Source organism: Stigmatopora nigra, chromosome 1 (genome assembly GCF_051989575.1).
Source record: "Stigmatopora nigra isolate UIUO_SnigA chromosome 1, RoL_Snig_1.1, whole genome shotgun sequence".
Taxonomy (NCBI): domain Eukaryota; kingdom Metazoa; phylum Chordata; class Actinopteri; order Syngnathiformes; family Syngnathidae; genus Stigmatopora; species Stigmatopora nigra.
In genome coordinates this window covers 17,727,076-17,743,667 of record NC_135508.1, presented here as the reverse complement: position 1 = coordinate 17,743,667, position 16,592 = coordinate 17,727,076, and the positions used below count along the sequence as shown (strand labels likewise).

The following is a 16,592-nucleotide window of genomic DNA, read 5'->3' as shown; positions in this document are numbered from 1 at the left end:
CTCACATCTATCGGTGTACAGAAACAATGCACCAACCATCCTAATCGCTTCACAATGCGCTACAAATGGGAATTAAAAGGTCAGGCTGTCATTTAAATTTTTTTATTTTTATATTTTTTTTGCGAGCCAATGTAATTCTTTATTTCCTTTTGTCTCCAAATCAATAACTAATCGTTGTGTCGGAAATGCGGTGCAAGTTAGAGCGGAAATTATTGTTGGGACTTTATAACGACCCACCCATTAAGTATTTTCCCATGAGGCAATACAGTCCATCAGTTGCCATTACATGTATCTTTGTTTGATGTCACACACAAACTGTCAAAATTATTTAAAGGATAGAAAGTTTCAAATTACATATTCCAGTTAACAGCTCAAGTTTCACATGAGATTTGGTATTAACATTTCTATTTGTGTGATTTTAGAAGCTCGATTTGAACTGGCAGCTCTGTCTCATCCCAACACAATCAGCACAGGCCAGTTTAATCGTATGTCACAGTGTGTGTTTTCACTTTGTCCAAAGAGGGTGGCTTTCTTCAAACATGCAAAGACTAAACTTTATGCCACCAATTGTGCCATGAAACCCTTTAGGTCTCTTTGAAGCCAACAGTGGAGCATGGCCAAGCTGGTGAGTCTCAGGTGCAGTGGTTTTTAGCCAGACAACAGATGTATAGAGAGCTCCCACAGCACTGATCCCTATTAGATCGCTGCAATTACTCCCCACAACCCTCACGGCTAACTCTGCTTCAAATTAGCATCTGGCCCCCCTGAGGCAAGTGGCACCTCCCGTTAGTGCAGACCAAGGTTAATGCCAGGTAAGCAGGTCAACAGGCGATTGGGTGATAATTATGTTTTGACTGTCTGACCTGGACCATTTAGCACTGGGGGCGGGAGAGGGGGGTTCTGTTTGTGTAAGGTACAGGAAACCACCATATCCTTTTCCTCAGCCGGCCCTACTAGGACCACAAGCACATTCTTTAGATCTCCATGACGATGAGGGAGGCACTATACATCCTCTTGTTAATGACACTGATGACAAGCACATACCAACGAAAGTGCTCAGGTTTAACTTCTGATTGTGGATTCTATTACAGTAACCTCATTGGATGACCTAGGATACAATCCCCTCCATTTCTTAGACACTGTTTACTTGGAGACGCTAAAACTAAATGAACAAAAAAGGCCTTATTACTATTGTGTTTACACGACAATGTTCTACATTCAAAAGAGACCACAGTCCCACATGAAAATCATAGGGTATTCATGCCATGACAGCCAAAACAAACCTTTCCTTGGCAACGCTCTCCTCAGGTCGAGTTGTGTGTACAGGCGGCCCAGCGACCGAGGGGTTAACACGCTGGCTTCACAGTTTTGGGGTCGAGGGTTCGATCCCACGTTGTTCTTCACTGTGTTCGGAAAATCAATGAATTAATATCAGTAAAATGGCAAGGGCACCTTGCCCCTTTTCTCTTTGGACGGACGACAAATTATAACCGCTACATTGAATTGATAAGGACTATAAAACATAACGTCAATTAGGAGCCACGCTAATCTAATGGCAAATATATCCAAGAAAGTCGTTTGAATTGTTTTTTATTTATGCATAAGTTTTAAGTGCAGTGTTACAAGTCATAATTTGCCATTTAAACATGTTTATTTATTTGTGTAAAAGGAGAAGAAAACCATATATTTTTTTTAAATTTACCAAAGAATCTCAAAGAAACATAAAAACTGTCAATAAAATGAAGACATTTCTTTGTTTGTTGACAATGCACCCTATAGTCACTAAAAAGTCCACAGACATTAAATTGCTTTTGCCCTCATCATTTTTTATTCATTTACAGTTATCCCAGGGCCCGTCATTGACGTTCAAATTTGGATATTTGATTCGAAAAGTGGTTAAAAGAGGCCATGGAAATTAAGCCAATGCAACTGTGGAGGAAAGACAAGCAAAATTAGGGAGAGGAGAACTCTCGCAAGATGAGTATCAGCCCACGCCACACTCCGAATGAGTCATATGGCCAAATGAGCAATGAGCGTCGGCAACCGACTATGCCGATGGCAATAGTCTCCATAAAGTCTTCGGGATCGTGTGAACCAAACCACTATAGTGGTTTTCCACCTTACTTGCACTGTTACACTCTTCTTAATATGACATGTGATATAATTTATTCATGCAGTGTTTAATTTATAGAATTTCAATTTTTACTCAGTTTTTGGATGTCTTCTTAAATGGGCCAAGAGCTGTAAAGAGGTGTCATTGTGTAATGCATGCTGACAATAAAGATCCCTATTCCTTAAAAGTTTGGGTATTTCTGCTTGCATACCATAATTCTGCACCAATACAAAAGAAAGCAACCTTTTTTTTCCAGTCATTCCAGATTTTTGTTGCAGCGTCTCTGTTTATAAAGCCCCTTATTGACTCTTCGGTGCCTGGTCAATGGTGGAGAATGGGAAAAAATAAAACTGAAAATTACCAGTGAAGAAAAACCTCCATAATTGCAGTATTGTTTACAATGTCGTACAGGTGGCCTGGCGGCTGAGTAGTTAGCGGCTCGGACTCACAGTGGGAGTCCTGGGTTCAAAACCTGGTCGGTCCACCTGTGTGGACTTCATATGTACGTGCTTTTCCTGTGGAAACCCTGGTTTCTTCCCATATTCCAAAGACATGCATGGTAGGCTGATTGAACACTCTAAATTGTCCCTAGTTATGAGTGTGAATGTGAATGGTTGTCCATGTCATTGTACCCTATGATCAATGCCACCGATTCAGGGTGTCGCCCGCCTCTGGCCCGAAGTCACCTGCGATGGGCTCCAGCTCCCCCGCGACCCTAGTGAGGATGATGCAGTTCAGAAAATGAGAAATCCCACAAACAAGCCCAGGTAGTGCCACCCTGAGATAGCAAAGTCTTTAATTGCATGACAATCCTCTTTTCTTTTCTTTTTCCTTACTTTCCTGTGGCATCAGCTTGCAAGGAAAAAAAGAGACATGGAAAGAAAAAGAAAACCGACAGCTAAAAGAAATCTGGTCGGTCACACAAAGAAGCAGCTGAGTTTTTTTGTTTACTGTGTAAAGAGAAACCCCTGCCCTGCTTGAATTTGGACCCTAATTACTTTTCTTCCAGCCTTTACCTGACTCAAATTCCCTTCTCTCACCCTCATCCTCTCAACAGTCTTCTACATATTTTACTTTGATTCTTCTCATCACTTAAGTTGCATGTTCGACACTTTAAACACTGGAAAGTCTGTTTGGCCCACATAAGCTGCCAAGTGTTAGAATATTTCTCTGTGTGTTCTATGCCGCCCTCACCAGTTGGCCCAACCTGGATCATGTATACAGCCCTTCCTGGAGCTACAGTGAGTATCTCGTTAAGGAAACTATGTTGGCTGCAGAGGGTTGAGCCAAGCGTGCTGGCTTATCATACAAAGGTGTTTAAGGCAACCCTCAGGTTTGCCTTGGAGGAAAACTGCAACTAAGCCTCTGATCTATTTCCCCTCCATCTCTTTTCTTGCTGCCTCTGTGGTTAGCCGCCACGCTCCGCTGAGCCGTGTTTGTTCCCCTCTGAGAAAATTTGTAAGCATACTGTACACAAACTTCGGACAAATAAATGAAGAGAAGAGAGCCAGCCAGATAATTGAGAAGAAAGCGGGCAAGAGTGGGGGCAGACTACCGGAGGAAATTATGTGAGGATGGGGGCGAGCCAGGCTCCAAACAGGTATGTCTAATTATGCACACAAAATGCTACCTTAAAACAATGTGTACCTTGCATCTTGCCTGAGCTCTGGGTCTCTTGCACCAATTATAAATGACTCAGCAATCTATTTTTGTGTTTCAGTTCAAATGCTAACATATTTTTTGCATCTTTGAACATTGTCAAAATGTAACTCTTGCCCAGTTTGTACCACGCAGTTCAGCTTGGTATTTTATATTTTTATATGACTCATTAATACTTTTCTCAGTTATGTTTCTTTGTTCTTATTTGGAACAAAATCCAAAAAAAAGGTACAAAATGTTCATGCATTCCTATGTTAATGTGAAAAATTCATTTTTTTCCGTTGCATTAATTGTGGACTACTATGTATCACGCTATTACTATACCCACAATTTGCCCCGAAAGCATTTGAACTGCTTAACATTGGCAGAGCTGTTAGATGCAAATAATTTAGAAGTGTTTTGCTTTAAAATTCCCACAAGACACCTCAGGTACAGGAGTTCCACTTTAATGACTTTAGCTTTGATGGGATTTTCTGGTCTCTGTCATATTGACGTGCATCTGGGCAAAAGGCAGTCATGCAAATAATTAAATTGGAAATACTCTGTATTGGGGAGTAAAAATCAATGGCACTCATTGTGAAAGACAAAGAGTCAGCTTGTCGGGCAGGTAAAACAATCTCTCATCGACAGGAAAAAAATGCAGGAAGAAATGTAGTTGGGTGTGAACTCGAATAACACAAAGCCTGCATGTGCTATAACAATATCTGCATGCCATTAAAATCTGATTGGACTCAGGTGGCTTATATTAACCTGGGAAAATCGAGGGAACATATTGTCCCCTTTAAGCACTGCTGCATGCCAGTGATGACGGTGGCAACAGTCGTGGGGTAATTGAATTCCAGGCCGTCACACCTACGAGCTTCATTGAGATTAATTACTTGCCTCGACCCCACGCATGCCTCCGAGATCGTTTAAGCTCAGAAGCGTGCAGGACAGCTAACCCATAGAAAGAGTGGGTGGCCGCATAAAAGCTGAAAAAAAGGACTGATGGTATCACTTGCATTGTTGTGTTACAATTAATTAATTTCAAGGTGATTACACATTACCGTGGAAGCGGTGAGTTTACCCCTGCAGACGACAAACGAAATATCATTGGGTTGCGGTGGTGCAGATAAGCAAAACAATGCTTGAGGAAACATTCTAATGTTTTCCGGACAGACTAATAATAAAGGCTAGTAATCTAGATATTCATTTAGCAACATATGTGTTTAATATACCTTGTAGTCAGCCACACACAACAATTGCATATTGCCCTTAGCTGTGTTTGCAGCTGTGACCTATAAATCCCGAACATGTTACCATGTCAACGTTAAGAAAAGGAGTGATGCACTGCAACATTAGTAGTGTTGCAACCAACTTTAGCGCAAAAGAATGAATCAAAACAAGGTATAAAATGAGAAGCATTCCTTGTAGAAGTTGCAGTTGGCCACATAAACAAATTGCAAAAAAAACAAATAAATAAGTAAATAACTAAATAAAAAACTGCTGACAACATTTGAGATTTACCACTAGATCTTTGTAAACTCAAGCAGATGTTTGATGGAATTATGAATGTATTTAATTTGATGAAGTGACTCACTAAAATAAAATAAAATCATGCACAAATATTTTAAAATAATCATTAGTAGCAGCCCTATTTGGAGTTCGGGTAGAATAAGATGGCAAATAAAATCCTTAAATCTATTATTTGCTACCTAAAATTGTCTGCAGTCACACAAGTCATGACACTATGGGTACTTCCAGTTGAGTAATTTTAGTGTATAATTAATTGAACATATCTACGAAAATCTACTTGCTGAAAATCTGCACCAACAGAAGATGTGGCTGTGTGCAGAAATGACCAATAACATTTCAACTTCTGTTGAATAGTCATCATTATAAACATGATCCAAACTAAATATTTACCACAAAAAAAACTGGTTTATGTCTTTGGGAGGATTTTCCAGAAATGTCCTTATTGGCTAAGCCGCCATACAGTGAGGACCTAGCTGGAGTAGAACCCTCAGCCCCAAAACAGTGAGGCCAACACACTAACCACTTGTTCACTATGCCGCCCTTATCAGAGCAATCTAATTATAAAAAGGCTTCAGACCACAGATGAATACAAACAAATTTCAACTTCATTCAATAATAAAGAGAAAGGGAAGTCCAGGGCTTTCGGCTTTGGCTGACATCCTGCGGTTAAGTGGATGGAGATAGATAGATGGACACCGTGAACTGGGCTTTTATCCAAAATAGATGAAAAGACAGATAGAGGAGGAATTTCTGACAGGTACAAGCTGTGAGAAAAATATCTTGTATTCTTCATGTGTGCGGACTATGGGCACAATTGTAAGATGGAAGCTTTTTTTCATGCAAAGACGAACTTTCTTTTTTTCTAAGTAAGAGAAAAGTGGTTTCACTTTACATTCTTGAGGCCATTTTGCTCTCTCCGCTGACTAAGAAGCAGCAGCTTGATAAGGGCGTTAACTACACGCAGGCTAATTGCATGCAATCACAGGCGGGAATTGACAAAGGGGAATTCAAAGGCATCCGGTTAGAGATACCTTTCAACCTCCCTCACTTTAAGGATCACTTTCACACAAATCAGCAGTTGTGACATAGTTCATAAGATGGGAGGGGCTGATGAGCTGTGTCGGGATGCTTTCATCTAGAAATTCAATGATATTAGTATTGTAAATGCTATCTAACTCCACAGTAAGAAATTCCATAAATTGTAGCACTTTTTCGAATGTACATTCTATACCACTGATATATTTAGTTTACTTTATGCAATTTGTTTTTATTTGTTGAGCAATGTTAAGCTTTATGATATCCACGGTACCAAAAACAGCATTGATGGGTAGACAAGAAATGTTGCAGTCATGTGTGTATGCCCTCTACGATATCCTACAAATGTTGCACATATTAGTAGCTGAAGTAGCAGTTCAATCTTTATTTGTTATTAGTGTGTTGGTACGTATCGGACCTCCAAAACAAGGAGATAAGACCTGCAGGAGTGTAACTGATTTCACGTGCAAACTGCTCACTCAGTCATCTTATATTCGTATCTCACCCTGCTTGTTTCCCGCCTCAGAGCCCCTTGGGTTCGCCTAGATAACCTGAGACGACAATGAGAATGCAAGAATGAGCGGAGCAGCCGTCCAGGTCTTTAGCGCTACTGTTAACGCGAGCCAGGTTCTCTGTTTTCCCCACTAAATCAATAAGAGCCGTCCACTGGGGTCCCTTGGCAAGCCATCTGGACTCAGATCCGAGAGCTCAGGTTGTCCCATGGGCCTCCCCCCACCCGCCACCCAACCCTGTACCTACAACGACCTGGCACGGAGTTAATGGTCCTACCAACCCAGACTCCCCCCATCATCTTCGTACTGCCTTCTGTCTCCTCAGCCACCTTCAATCTAATCTGTCCGGCTGTGACTCAAATGTCAAGCCACCTGGGAAAGGCAGCTGGTCTCATGCAATGAGAACCATCTAAAATAGTCCCAGCATGTTCTGCTTTGAGGCCCATTGCAGATTTAAGTTTTCTACAAGTTTCACAGAGTGGGAGGGTGGCATTGAGGTTGCGTTCAGGCAAACAATGAAAATAATAAAGTGAAGGGTAGGAGGCAAGGTATGTAAGTCAGAAGGGCATAATTCCAAAAATGGTTTTGTAATTTGAAAAGAAAATGGTTACCACATTGGAGCATTACTCTTGGTAACAGTCACATTCGAAAAGATCTCCTATAAAACCCAGAAAAGTCACACTGATTGTGTTGACAGTTGACCCAAAGCGGACTATTTTGGGGCACTATTAAAGATGAACGATACACATCAGGTATACAACCCAAACATTTGGTTATTGGAGGAAGGAACGCAAGCCAGTGAAAGCGGGGGAGAGATTTGCATCAATACATTAGCAGATAAAGATCCATCTGGATCCACTGAAATGGGGTGGGGGTAGTGGGTACGTTTGGCATCAATGCAGAGCCATTGATTGTGCGTCCCATTACCAGTATATGATCCAATCTAAAGGAGAAGAAGAGATGTGAGGCTTAGAGCAGGTCTGCCATCACATAAGCAAGACATTCTCCTCTATAACCACTCGGGGACAATTTGGGAGTAATCCAAACAAGAACACAGTGCACCGCTTGGGAGAAAAGCCCAGATTTGTTTGGAGGTATTTAGAGAAGAAAAGACAAGAAAAAAAAAACACAGATTGCCTTCTTACAAAGATATTCGGGCCCCCACGGGGAAATACCAGCATAAAGGTAGCAATCAATATTGAAACACAAAAATTAAGCATTTAAATTTGTAATTAGGGAGCAAGCACGTTTGTTCACACCTGTACGCCGTTGAGGCTGCCAAAGCCGGCGCATCTGGTCGGTTCCACCTGCCAGGCACCTGCTGCCGTCTCAATGGCGCCTGATTGCATTCAAAGGCAGAAGACTCTTTTAAGCTTCTTAGTGAGCAGCCCCCTTCATCCTCTCTCCCACACACTGCATTATTTTCTATTTATTTGTATCTGCTCATTCCAGTGCAGGTGCCTCGCAGTAATACTCAAGTGTGCCATACATGAGTGAGTCTTTTATGCCTCACTTCCTGCGTTTGTCATTTTGGCAAAAGCAAGAGGATTAAGGGTTAGGATGTGTACCTCCTTCTTCTTCCTTCTACTTGGTTCCCTCACTTTTAACAGCATCCTTCGAAATTATTTGCATACCAAATTCTTTAAACCTACAGTGGTTAGAAAGAACGGTCAGTTCAGGTTTTTGTTCGAGGAATAAATGAAAACTATTTTAATCATCTACTGTTGAACAGACCATGACAGACCGCCGACAAACTGAGATCAAATGCACAAATTCACATTTGACGAAGACTGACTCAACTCAACTTTTTTTTCCAAAAGCGCTGACATTGTACCACACTCAGACTTCGAATAAACGAACGTAGGTATGCTTTTGAGTGATAAATGAGCAAGTCGAGTACATTTTGCCAGAGGATCTCAAAAAATGTTCAATTCAGTACTTGATGACTACTCTGGAACCAACTAGTGTCTCATACTGTGAGATGATAAAAAACACATCCAGTGAAGAGCCTGCTCTCATGTTCAAAATACTTGAATACATCACCTGTTCTAAAAATTGAATGCAATGTATATTTTGTGCTGAGTTTCATCGGCCTCACAGTTATAGGGCGAGGATTCATTCCCAGGTCGGTCCTCACTGTGTGGAGTTTGCATGTTCTCCGCGGGTTTGCATGGGTTTTGTCCGGGTACTCTGGTTTCCTCCCACATTCCAAGAACATGCATGGTAGGTTGTTGGTTGATCACTCTAAATTGGCCAAAGTTGTGGCTTTTCCTCTTCTTGTGCTCTGTGATAGGCTGGCCAATAATTCAGAGTGTGCCCTGCCTGGTGCCCGAAGTCAGCTGGGATAGGTTCCAGCAGCCCTTGGGAACCTTGTGAAGATAAGCAGTTGAGAAAGTAAATGAATGAATGTTTTTTTTAATTACAGGTTTTTAATAACATTGTGCCTGACTGACAAATCTTTTAGTTGAATGACCTCAGAACCCTGCTTCCTTCAACCAGTGTTGTGCCCCTTACGACACTCTCGGCTTTAAGGCCACGAACACACACAAAAACAATTATTTGAGAAAACTTGCTCGCTGGTTGCAAGTGTAGCAAATTTTATAAATTCAACAGAGTACACAACCCCCCTTCCCCACCCCCACGTTGGAAACTAATGGTTTCATTCCGATGTTGTTATGGAGATTCAACAGTTAGAGGGCCGCCATAAGGGTTTGCGTGAACCTGAGTCAGATGTAGCCCGGCACCACTGCAAGGTACAGCAGCTTGCTTAATGATTCTTAATCTTTTCTTTAATTAAATTGTGCAGCCAACCTGAAAAATCAATCTTAATGCAAATGAGAACTCCTTTTTTGGCATTTGCTTACCGTAATGCACTAATAAGGTTAATTTAATAAAAATCAGTTCCAGTTTTTAGAGATAATTGGGTCCCACCCGATCTGTTTTGTAGAAATGTTTGTTTGTTGGAAAGGAGACAAAAAGGCTGATGAGATGAGTCACCTGCCATGGATTAACGGTGCATGTGCTTGATTATGTATGTGTGTACTCAATGCCATCAGAATAAAATCACTCGAGCCAAAGGCCAAAGTTCGGAAGGGAAAACTGCTTTCTGAGCAGACCAACTGAAACGATACATTTAATTATATGTGCAGAGCAAAGATAAAGTAGGATGAAGCTTTAATAAATGCGCCAGTATTTCGAATGGTTTTTGGTGGTCGTAAAATTGTCGGTTCAGGTTGAGGTTTACAGCAGCATTGGAAAAAAAAAACATTAATTAGATTATATTAGCTGCAAGGCTTAGTGCGGATTAATGTGGTAAAACGTGCACAGTCAAAAGAGAAAGCTAGTGTACCTGTATGCTTCAAACCTGATTAGCTCCCATGGTATCCAGAAGTGAGTGGCTTGACAGCTCGTGTTTGTTGTCTACCTGGCGGTTCAAGAGTAATCTCTCCATTGTGAGAAGATTTAGATGTCGGTGTGGGTTTCTCACAGCTGTCAGCACACACAGACACAAGCACGTGCTGTCTGCCCTCGTCCCCGCCCCCCTCTCATGTCTCCCTGGCTGCCTTGTACAACTCCTTGGTGCAAACAAGGCTGTCCCGCTCCACTGTTTCTGACATTATGTGTGTATAACAGTCTAGGTAAATAAGCGAATATTAACTGTTGATAATAGTTGTACCTTATTCACATCATTCTCCCCGGTGGCCATTCATATTGGTATTGTTGACAAGAGAGGCAGGAATTAGAGTGGAGCATGTCAGAGGCCCGCTGTCATTGCTGGCGTTGTCCAGGGCGACAGTTCCCTTGTGGATGTTGAAGACATCAGTCAGTGTCTTTTTGCCGCATAATTCCCAGTTTGCTGAGAATATGAATGTGCCTGCAAAGCAAAAGTCAATTATTCAGAGGAAGTTTTCTTAAGGTGAGGGAAATATAAGAATATTACTCGAGAACACACCAGGAGATCCAACAAAAACTGATAACATGAATGTTGCAACCCAAGTCTCAGACCTGGAACCTGGATATCTGTTCCAAAATAGCCTTATCAAATCCAAAGTTTCTTTGTCAACTTCTAAACATGTGCCGTCCCATTCGTAGTCACTAATTCACAATTCCAAAATGCTTGTGAGGATATACATTACAAACAATAAACAAATAAATCAATGAACTATGCTGATTTAGTAAGAAGAAGCCCTGAGTCAAAGATAAGTGAGACCGCCAGGGTACATCACACGCCATTTTGATCGCATAGGTTTAAGCTTCAAAACAAATCAGTTCATTTGACACTTCTTTTGTTGTTTTAGCTCTAAAGAATTCCAGGATAGCTCACCACACTCACATAGAGAAAAATACAACTCGTATGCCTGATTCACCTTGATTTATTACCACCCTTCGGATAAACTATATGCAAAACACAGATAGAAAAATGTGTTCATTCCTACTGCAAAACACTAAAAGCGTTATCAAAAACCTGAAACTAAAGTACCTCAGGTTTGTTCAGCAGCTGACAAAAAGATCACTCTTCCTGTTAATATTAATCCAGGAATACCTGCTCCCAGCATGTGTAATCTCTTTACGATTGCATTTGGGCGGGAGATGTTGCAGCTTTGACAGGTGTTCCAGCATTAGCATCCATTAAAAACAGATTAGGCATTTGCTCCAGTTTTTACCACTCACACGAAGCAAAACGGCTCAGAAGCAGTGTGAATTGCTTGTAGCATACTACTTACTGACGTTGTTTAGAACCTTTATGAGCTTGGCTGTGTTGCATATTTTCTCTATGAAATATTTAGTGTGCAAATAAACTTTAACAAATCATGCATGGCTTTCCCCAAATTTCCTCTTTACTCACATACGACTGATTACTTCTGACCAAACACTGTAAATTGGGTTAACATGTTCGAGTCTAGAGAAGGGTTAAAACCAAAAAAAAAAAAGGAACGTCACACATCGAAGCAAATTTCACTGTGATTTTTACAAGCGGCCCAGCGGCTGAGTGGTTAGCGCACCGGCCTCACAGTGGGGGACCCGAATTAAAATCCAGGTCGGTCCACTTGTGTGGAGTTTGCATGTTTTTCCAGGTACTCTGATTTCCTCTCACTTTCCAAAAGACATGCATGGTAGGCTGATAGGACATTCTAAATTGCCCCTAGTTTTGAGTGTGAGTCTGAATGGTTGTTTGTCTCTTTGTGCCCTGCGATTGGCTGGCCACCAATTCAGGAGGTCCCCTGCCTCTGGCCCGAAGTCAGCTGGGATAGGCTCGAGCACCCTGTGCGAGGGTAGTGAAGATAAAGCAGTTCAGAAAATAAGATAAGATATTTACCAATAAACCGTAAGTGCCTGGACTGTGATGCCTTGAAACTCTTTGGATGAATACATAATCGAATGAAAGATCAAGTCAAATTATAATTGCACACCCACCTCTTCCTCCAGCTGTGGTAATAGCTGGCAGGTCACAAGCGGGCAAAGCGGAAGCACTAACATTAGGTCACAGATGCAAGCGCCTATAATGAGGCCCAGTAAGGAGACGCCATAATACCCTTGCTAATAAGGTATAATTGTCTCATTGTAATCAAGTTAGGTGCAATTTAGGAGGGTTAGCGGGTGGGCCTTTTGGACTGATGCTTTTTTTTCCCCCCTTCCCTCCGGATGCACCTCCGCAGGGCTGAGAGCAAGCTCTGTACCACAGAAAGCATCCGCACATCAGTGGGGCTACAATTCTTTGTCCAGATGACTATTAATTAGACAGATGAGTAGGTGATGAGTGGCACAAGAGGATAGAAGGAGAAAAAAACAACAGGGTATAAAACACAACAAAAAACGAAATTGGTCCGACTAATACATTTTCAGCCTGCCACATTAAAAGTGTTAGAGGGAAAAAAAAAATCGAATTTTACCATAACCATGGTGATCTTCTATATCATTAAAGTGTTTACGTAAATTGTAAAAGAAAAAAGTTGTTAATTTCATTATAGAACAGCCTGAAACCTGCAATCCATTTAACAATATAACCTATGGCAATATTAGAAGGGAAATAAAACACTGTGGTATAATTTGACGCTACTCCACAACAGGGAAGATCAACCGACACATTTAGATAAAGTAAGAAAGACAAAGAGAGGTGGCATGCTGCGATGACCCATCAATCAGCCATGACAACACGCCACCCACCTACTTACTTGTGAGTGCACGGTGGGACACTGCGAGCGTAAGATTCACCAAACCTATATTCTCCTTTTAATTCGGGCAAAAAATATTGATTGCGTGAAAGCTTGGTGCGGGTAGAGTAAAGCAGAGGTGTCGTGAGCAGGGAGGGGTGGCTTTAAGGGACCTGTGAATGCAGCTCCAACAGGGGAGTTCAAGTGCCTCTTCTTTTAAGCTCCTCTCCACACCGTCTTCACAAGACAGTTATGAGCGATCAATAAAGTTGATTAAACTGAGCATATCAATACTACACATGCTTTGTTCAGGAGAAGCCAGATATCAGTGATAAGACTTTTACCTGTATTACATTTTTTCTAAACCTGAAATTAGTGCGTTTGGCCTCCAGTTTCAGTTAAAGACGCCAATATGCTCATTGGTGAAACGGATTGTAATAAAAAAAACCCGGAGTGTAGGTTGTTTGGCTTGGAATTGGTAGTAATAAGTCTAGGCTGGGAGAAGCTTATTTTCACTTGAATTTCACTTGAGTATATTACATTTTAACTTGAATGGAGGGTGTCACTAGTCTGTGTTGAAGTGAAGAAAATGTCAGCTCTTTTAAAAGTTTGGAAGTTTAAGGAAAATTTGAGCTTGGAATTCTCCTCTATTGAATAAACATTTTTACATCCTAGAATATGGACGACTGCATGTCATCGAAGAGGTGACGGAGCACGCACACAGCGATGCAGTCAATATCACTGCTGCATAATAATCGATCACCATTTGTACAAGTGGGGCAGGCGGAGGCGTCCGATCAGTGCAAATTATTGTCACTACGCACCGCCGTGCTGTGCAGTCAGCCGGACGCCATGGTGCTGCAAGATAAATGACAAAAGATTCACAGGAGCAAGATAGCAGTTAGTCATACCTGGTAGTGGAGAAAAATCTGCAGGGGCTGGGGATTGGGAGGTGGGGGGTATACATCAATAGAGGAAGGAAGGGAGAGGTGAGTGAATTTGTGTGGAATGTTAGTAACCTGTAAAGAAATCCCCACAAACCATTTGAAATATAGTACAAAGTTACAAAGAAAAATAGAACAAGGAAAAAAACGGTTAGAGAAAAAAAGCATTGTCTGTGACTATTGGCTGGTTGTCCACCCCGTTACAAGTAGCTAGGCTCACCTGAAGGCTTCAGTTGGTAAATAAAAATGTCTGGTGCAAAGTGAAAGTGCATGTCTTCTGAATTGGACAGTTTTTTTGTTGAACTGATGAGTAATGAATATAACAAAGAATTGTATGCAAAATGAGGTTTCATTATCATTGTTGGGTGTTCACTACATGCTTTGAGAAGGGCTGGGGATCTGATAAAACAAGAAGCAACAATAATACCTAATCTCGATTATAGTGACCTTTTTTATTTGACTTCTATTGATGATTGGCTATTGTCCCCTTTTTTATTCGAGGAAATAACGACGATGACGAAGATTACTGACATTAAGCTATTTTCAATATAGTTCAAAATATATGTGAACACATACAAGACGCCGTGTGTTATGCTTTTGGTTGAGTTAAAAGTAAAGTGCTTTGTGCTGCATTTTGTGTGCCTGGAAATTATTATATAATTGAATGTGTTTTAATGGATTGAAATAATGGAATATACCAACATATCCTTTAAGAAACAAAAACCTTCTGTAATACAAAAATGTTATTTTCCTAAGTGCACAAATGACCCTGCTAAATGTGAATGCATAATTTATTTAGTTTTTTGGTTTTGGTTTAATCATTTTTTGGTTTTCAATTTTCATTGTGGTGCTTCGCTATTACTTTGCAACACAAAAGTACTCAGAGCAATTCCAGGCAGTTTCAGCGATCAAGATACATCTCCAGAAGTCTGTGCGGTATTGTATCAAATGCTCTCATTGATCTTAAAAGAGCCAAATGGATGGTTCCCATTGATTGGAGATGCTCTGGGTCTTATTAAACAACTGTGAATGTCCCTAAAGCAAACGACAGGGACAACTTACCTAACATCTGACTAGACTCCATTGATTTCTTTTCTTCTTTCTTGGTTGTGTTTGCATGCCCTCTGTCCCCCAGCACCACATCCCTCCCTGATGCTTTTGCAGCATCACATAGGCTACAGCGCCGCCACAGCTGCTATAATTTGCGACAGCCCATCTCGCTTCCCTCCGGCTCGATACTGCATCGTATGTGCAGGCTGGCTAATAGGAATAAACATTTCACCTTTGTCTAAACAATTGAGTCGTGCCAAATCCCCACTGTGTCGCTGGGTCAATGGGTGACATGACAGGCCTTCTACATGCACAAATGACCATGAGCAATCAATAGCACCTCATATTTACTAATGAGGTAACTCAGGTGCAGCGGTAATTGTTGCAATAGTCACATCAAGCTATAACTAATAAACTGTCAATCAGTCTTCTTGTTTTGCAAACAGTGGCATACGTGCATTTCAATTAAAGGGTTCCATATAAAAACTTCATCCCACCTTATAAATGCTACCTGGGTATTGTGTTCCCACCAAGCAGCTTTTGTTCGGGTGAGAAAATCAGTTAGTGGTCAGGCATCCACTGTAATCACGGTGGATCATTTTAACTCATCCTGTTGTCCCCAAGGCCCTCCTTTCAAAATTACTAAGCCCCGGATGTGCTTTAAAACACTAGAGTTCCAGACATCGGCAAAGGGTCTGACCCCAAAAGAGAGCAGTTAAATATGACACACTACTCTAAACTGCCTGAGCAACCATAACTTATCGCCAAATTGAAATATAAAAATACTATATTGGCTGAAAATGCATATAAAGCTAATGATTATTCTGTTTAGTGCACTTGATTCAACTCATATTTTTCATAACAGACAACATAATTCATTTCACAGAACTTTGTATTTGCTTGTACCTGGTTAATAAATTCCTTCCATTTTTATACCTGGGAGTATTTTGAGATCTTGAACAAGAAGTCCGCGACAAAGGTAAGGGAAGTTCTTCTGCGGAATAAACTGAACAGAATTCACAATCTGTGGGCAAAAGGGAAGCCAGCGGAAGAGAGAGAGAGAGAGAGAGACAGAGAGAGACAGAGAAAAACAGAACAGAAGGCTTGAGTGACTGGGGGATGGATGACAACAATAGCTCTACATAAGCAATCATATTTCATGATGAAATTGATTGCTCTGCTCCAGCTGATAAAAAACTAAATGCAACAACCACAGTGAGAATGACAAATAGACATACCTTATTACCATCCCAACTGATGATAAAAAGACAGTAAAATGTAGATCCGTGAAGTTTTAACCAGCTGTTCATTGCAAAGCCTTGCACACTTAAAATTGTTTAGTGCTGCTCATTCATTTTTGAGTGGGTCAGGTCGACGCTACCAAAAGGTTAAAGTTGTTGGTTTGATTTTCAGCTTGCTGAACATAATTGAAATCCTTGTCGCTGTTATTTCAGACTTACAAGCAGATTGCTGCATTTCCTTCAGCACCTGTGCAGCGCGTGCAGCAGATGACACCATATTGGTCCGGCATGCTCCACTTGCCCCGATGCTGCGAAGGTACCGCGAGGACAAACGACTAAACACGCATATTCATCTCCACCCGAGCACGCCG

General features: G+C 41.2%; 1 long non-coding RNA gene across 1 annotated transcript; it reads right to left on the bottom strand.

Annotated features, from left to right (window-relative positions):
* Positions 1-734: 734 nt before the first annotated feature.
* On the bottom strand, positions 735-16,007 carry LOC144201037 (uncharacterized). The gene is made up of 4 exons (XR_013327253.1): positions 15,917-16,007; positions 10,511-10,708; positions 1,284-1,403; positions 735-1,162 (listed from the first exon to the last, which is right to left on the bottom strand). It is a non-coding gene; the product is annotated as an uncharacterized LOC144201037 (long non-coding RNA).
* Between the last annotated feature and the right edge of the window lie 585 nt (positions 16,008-16,592).